Raw genomic sequence first — 6,514 nt, forward strand, 5'->3', positions numbered from 1 at the left:
GGGGGAAATTACGGTCGCCAGTCCTATGGACAATTACTATAGTAACTGAAAAAGAAAGGTTATTACACATATAATTAGCAGTAGAAGCGTGGCAACTGAAGGTTGACAAGTGTAGTGTGAAAACTGAAAGTTAGTCAGAAGTAATAAATTTCGCTACACTCGGACTAAATTTAGCAAAAGAATTGATAAAACGGGAAAATTGAAAGTTAATTTTGTGACTGAAATTAATAGTGAGCATTGTTTCTGAAGCACATCGAAATTCAGTAAAATACAGTTAGTCTTGGGCTACCTCAACAAACATTTCAAAATCTACTTGAATCTACGCAATTTAGAAATAAGAGATTTAACTTTGAACTTGAGTTAAATGATTCTGAACAATTAACAATAGTAAAATTTAGTACATACCAAGCTAAGCTGCAGTCACAGGTAAGCTAAAATATGGTAACAAAACTCGCACTCTTAATTTGTGCTTGTGTAATCTAAATATTGTAGCCAGCTAAGAATACCTTAACTGAACTTTGAAATTAAAGCAGTGAAATCCAATGATATTACTTTAATGCTGCCGTTTGAATTTCAACGACACTCGGGTTCGTTCCGGAAAAGGAAGGGATCCTGCTCGGTAATGCAGTTGGGACAATTAGCAACAAAGGTTCATGAAACTTCCTGGCAGATTAAAACTGTGTGCCCGACCGAGACTCGAACTCGGGACCTTTGCCTTTCGCGGGGAAGTGCTCTACCATCTGAGCTACCGAAGTACGACTCACGTTCGGTACTCACATCTTCTGTAAAGTTTGGAAGGTAGGAGACGAGGTACTGGCAGAAGTAAAGCTGTGAGTACCGGACGTGAGTCGTGCCTCGGTAGCTCAGATGGTAGAGCACTTGCCCCCGAAAGGCAAAGGTCCCGAGTTCGAGTCTCGGTCGGGCACACAGTTTTAATCGGCCAAGAAGTTTCATATCAGCGCACACTCCGCTGCAGAGTGAAAATCTCATTCTGGAAACATCCCCTAGGCTGTGTCTAAGCCGTGTCTCCGCAATATCCTTTCTTTCAGGAGTGCTAGTTCTGCAAGTTTCGCAGGAGAGCTTCTGTAAAGTTTGGAAGGTAGCAGACGAGGTACTGGCAGAAGTAAAGCTGTGAGTACCGGACGTGAGTCGTGCTTCGGTAGCTCAGATGGTAGAGCACTTGCCCACGAAAGGCAAAGGTCCCGAGTTCGAGTCTCGGTCGGGCACACAGTTTTAATCTGCCAGGAAGTTTCATATCAGCGCACACTCCGCTGCAGAGTGAAAATCTCATTCTGGGAACAAAGGTTCATGCTAAGATGCTGTAATTTGCTGATGGAATAGTTTGAGAAGCTGAGGTCTGCCATACAGTTCTAAAACTGTACGTGCTTCCAGTCTTCCTTGCTGGTTGATTGAAGGTTTGAAGTCGTCGATCGAGGAGGTGGTGACAGTCACTCATTATCAGCCGTCGCTGTTGCAGAAGGCGGATGTTGGCGCGCCTTCTTCTCGACACGGTCTCCAGCCGAAACGGGCTCTTGATGTGTGCCAGCTAACGCTCCCGTCTGCGACACCATGTCAGAAATTAACATAGCAAGTCGAGCGCAATTACATGCTGCGAAACCCCGAAAGCGCGGCAACTCGCGGAAGCCTCACACAACACACCTGCTCCACTGCCCTCCTCCAGCCAGAATCCCTCTGCTCTGCCCGCGCTCCACGCGGCAGAGTTCACACTACCAATGATCCTAAACACTTTGGTTCTCCACACGACCTATCGATGTATTCGTTCGATAGCGTAGTTTTCCCTAAGCCAGACCCAGCGTATTAATAGAAATAATATTCACAAAACAAACCAATTATACATCGATATAAATACATATATATATAGAAATAGTAAAACAATTACAATATAGAAAGACACAGAAATGTTATATCTTCAGGTAACAAAATAAGGAAAAAAATTTGCAGTGCAATAGATGGAAATAGGAGGATATGCATTTCCGGCGTTACACTGGTACTAGGTGATCGTCTTGCTGGACCGCACATGTTAGAAAACAATCTCAGTGGACGGAAAGTCTTTCAGTTTCTGTGGTATCATCTTGCAAGATTGCTTCATGATGTTCCCGTGAATCAACGCCAGCGGATGCATGATGGAGCACCCGCACACTTTGTGCACCAGTGTGGCCAATGATGGACTGGGGGAGAAGGACCTGTACCGTGGGCTCCAAAATCACCTGACCTGCAACCCTAGAATTTCTGTGTTTGGGTCACCTTACAGGTGTAATGTACACATCTCTAGTTAGCAAGGTTGAAGAACTGGAGCATAGACAGGTCAGTGATTGTCAATAATTTGGAAATGATTCACGCGTGTCTGAAAGGATTCAAGACTCATCGTGTAGTAGGGTGCAGACCTGCATCGGCGTACAAAGACGACAGTCTGAACACTTCCATTAAATAAGAGTACAGTCATGTAGCTGTTGTTGCGTTCATTCAAAATACCTGCATATCTAACAAAGTACCTCTAATCAGTGTTCTTAACGTTTACAATATTGTTACCCTTTCCTTACTGGAATGAAGTTTACACAGAATGAAGGCAGTGGCTAGTAATCACAAAGTCGCAATTATCTTGCAAATGGTACGTATGCGGACTTAACGTTTACTGAGAAAATTTTTCTTCTATTATCGTGCACTTTTAACTGTATGCGTTCACGCAATTACTTATGATACACCCTCTATGTACTTCGAAAACTACTTTGAAGTGCATGATTCCGTGTGTTCATCAGACACGCCTGCATGCTTCGCTCGGGCGCCTGCCTGTCTTCGGAACTGGTACTTCTGTGCTCAACGGTCCAGACTGGCGCCCTTTCTGTAACATCGAGCAGTTCATTGCAAACTTACTAGAAATATAGCTGAGTGTGAAAGTAATGACAAAAGGATTGGGGTATAAAACGAAGTGCGGGCAATACAGTGAACGGGCTTCCTGAGAGTTTACAAAGTTAATGTATAACTGGTGGGTTAAGGTATGGTAGCCGAACAAAGAGCTATTCTGGCTCCTCCTTTTTCTGACCTATCTCGTATTTTAGACGAAGACGACATGTTAACCATGGATCTGGCAGTGTTGGGAAGCGGCTGTCAATCCACTTCTCATGTTACTTTGTAATTTTATGAAATTCTAGATAGTGTCTTTTCCCTACCTGTCTTTACTCACTTTCTTTATTGTATCGTAGGGACAGAGCACACTGGGAACTAATTTGATTGGCATTTATTCCCATTAGTATTCAGCGTTCCATGTAACTTTTTCCGTTCACCGAAATATGGATAACTGGTTGATTGTATGAATCTGACTGTAATGGCACACACATGCATGTTCGTAAATCCAAGCTGCATTTCTTGCTTTCGTAATAAAATATTATGTAGAGCAGATATGCGTCATCTTCGGAGCGTACTTTGTGATTTAGAGTACAACAGAGTAGAGGGAAACATCTAAAGTAATAACTACGAAGTTGAAAAAGGTTAAACGATGTTATACCCATATATGATGTGTCGAAACGACGGCACAGAGCAGGAGCTCCAGATATCGACCACTAATACCGACTGTTGATTATGTGGCTGTCACGAAGATAAATAGCAGAACATCTGCCCGTTACCTGTCATCCTACGTCATTTTTAATCAATAGCTTACAATGTGTTAGATACATCTCATACGGCACAAATATAAACCCTGATAATACGCTGAGTATTATCATACGTGTTACCTGTATATAGGTAACAATTTATATGTTATACAATTAAACTTTAGCGTAATATAGCGTTAAAGATGATAATTGACCAACCCATGTCATCATATTACTTGACTACCTTCTGTTCGACTTTTTTGACATCAAAGATTGGCTTTAGGATGCCGCTGGTTGCCTATCAACGTGGACGCCTTATCGATAGCGATCAAAGATATTATACCGCAGCCGCACTGCATTCGGTTCGACAGCGCGACAGCGTATCATCTTCAGATACGCGTTTGTTGTAAGTCATTATTCTTCGGTATCGGCCGCTACCCGGTCGGCCCAACTTTAAAATATACGCGCCTTCAGTAACGCAGCCGCATTTCCCACAGCCGCCACGCCGGTACGAGGGCGCTGCCTGCCACGAACGACTACGGCGCTGCCAATGAGGTGCCAGCATCCCCTCTCCGGAGCTGCAGCGGCGGGTCTGCTTAACTGCGAAAACTCAAGCATTAAAGTCAGTCTTTGTGTGTTTCCTAGCTGAATAACATTTACAGGCTTCCATAGTGGACAGGCCTCGACAGTTTCTGAATAGACTTTGTACTGAAGAGTGACAGATTTATAAATCTAACTATAGATATTCCAGGATGGAATGTAACAGCATTATGAAGAGGATCGATGCTACTCATCATGTAGGGGAGATGCTGAGTTGCAGATAGGCACAAAAAGAGACTTCCAGAAAATGAGCTTTCGGCCAACAAGACCTTCGTCGAAAATGGACAATACACACACACATACACACACACACATTCACGAAAACGCAACTCATACACACATGATCACAGTCTCTGGCAGTCTTGCTTCAGCTGCCAGACACTGTGGTCATGTTGTGTGTGTGAGCCTCATTTGCGTGAGTGTATGTTGTCTATTTTCGACGAAGATTTTCTTAGCCAGAAGCTCATTTTCCGACAGTGTTTTTGTTGTGTCTATATGCGACTGAGCATCTCCGTTATATGGTTTAAAGATACACTACTGGCCATTAAAATTGCTACACCACAAGAGGACGTGCTACAGACGCGAAATTTAACCGACAGGAGGAAGATGCCGTGAAATGAAAATGATTAGCTTTTCAGAGCATACACATAAGGTTGGCGCCGGTGGCAACACATACAACGTGCTGACATGAGGAAATTTTCCAACCGATTTCTCATACACAAACAGCAGTTGACCGGCGTTGCCTGGTCAAACGTTGTTGTGATGACTCGTGTAAGGAGGAGAAATGCGTACCATCACGTTTACCGACTTTGATAATGGTCGGATTGTAGCCTATCGCGAGTGCGGTTTGTCGTATTGCGATATTGCTGCTCGCGTTGGTCGAGATCCAGTGAGTGTTAGCAGAATATGGAATCAGTGGGTTCTGGAGGGTAATACGGAACGCCGTGCTGGATCCCAACGGCCTCGTATCACTAGCAGTCGACAAGACAGGCATCTGATCTACATGGCTGTAACGGATCGTGCAGCCACGTCTCGATCCATGAGTCAACAGATGGGGACGTTTGGAAGACAATAACCATCTGCAGGAACAGTTACACGACGTTTGCACCAGCATGGACTATCAGCTCGGAGACCATAGCTGCGGTTACCCTGGACGCTGCATCACAGGCAGGAGCGCCTGAGATGATGTACTCAACGACGAACCTGGGTGCACGAATGGCAAAACGTCATTTTTTCGGATGAATCCAGGTTCTGTTTACAGCATCATGATGGTCGCAGCAGTGTTTGGCGACATCGCGGTGAACGCACATTGGAAGTGTGTATTCCTCATCGCCATACTGGCGTATCACCCGGCGTGATGGTATGGGGTGCCACTGGTTACACGTCTCGGTCTCCTCTTGTTCGCACTGACGGCACTTTGAACAGTGGACGTTACATTTCAGATATGTCACGACCCGTGGCTCTACCCTTCATTCGATCCCTGCGAAACCCTACATTTCAGCAGGATAATGCACGACTGCATGTTGCAGGTCCTGTACGGGCCTTTCTGGATACAGAAAATGTTCGACTGCTGCCCTGGCCAGCAGATTCTCCAGATCTCTCACCAACTGAAAACGTCTGGTCAATGGTGGCCCAGCAACTGGCTCGTCACAATACGCCAGTCACTACTCTTGATTAACTGTGGTATCATGTTGAAGCTGCATGGGCAGCTGTACCTTTAGACGCCATCCACGCTCTGTTTGACTCAATGCGCAGGCGTATCAAGGCCGTTATTACGGCCAGAGGGGGTTGTTCTGGGTACTGATTTCTCAGAATTGCGTGAAAATGTAATCACATGTCAGTTCTAGTATAATATATTTGTCCAATGTATACCCGTTTATCATCTGCATTTCTTCCTAGTAAAGCAATTTTAATGGCCAGTACTGTATTTTGTATCTATACATTTCTACATTCATACCCACTCATACGAACCGACGGTGGAACTACCGCAACGAAGTTAGGTATTATTTTCGTTATTTAATAGTAGATGTACGATAAATTGATGTAAGTTTCTCACTCCTGTATCCACTAAAGGCCTACGCAGTGAGCTTAGGAAGACGTAACACCTTCAACGCTGACTGCCAGCATTTTATGCAGAAACCCATATAACGTTGTCCAGCATTGCCAGTAGCACAGTCAGACCAATAAGACGTACAGAATGCTGTGTAACAATTGTCCTGAATTTGATTACAAATAACTGGTTGCTGAATTTTTGTGTATTGGACCTAAAATAAGTAGGAAGTAAAGTGACATAAAGTAACCCCTCA

At 44.3% G+C, this 6,514-nt stretch overlaps 1 non-coding gene across 1 annotated transcript; it reads left to right on the forward strand.

Moving 5' to 3' along the window:
• The first annotated feature begins 852 nt into the window (after positions 1–852).
• Trnas-cga (transfer RNA serine (anticodon CGA)) lies at positions 853–927 on the forward strand. The gene has a single exon. It is a non-coding gene; the product is annotated as a tRNA-Ser (tRNA).
• The last annotated feature ends 5,587 nt before the right edge of the window (positions 928–6,514 follow it).

This window comes from Schistocerca cancellata, chromosome 7, assembly GCF_023864275.1.
Source record: "Schistocerca cancellata isolate TAMUIC-IGC-003103 chromosome 7, iqSchCanc2.1, whole genome shotgun sequence".
NCBI lineage: Eukaryota > Metazoa > Arthropoda > Insecta > Orthoptera > Acrididae > Schistocerca > Schistocerca cancellata.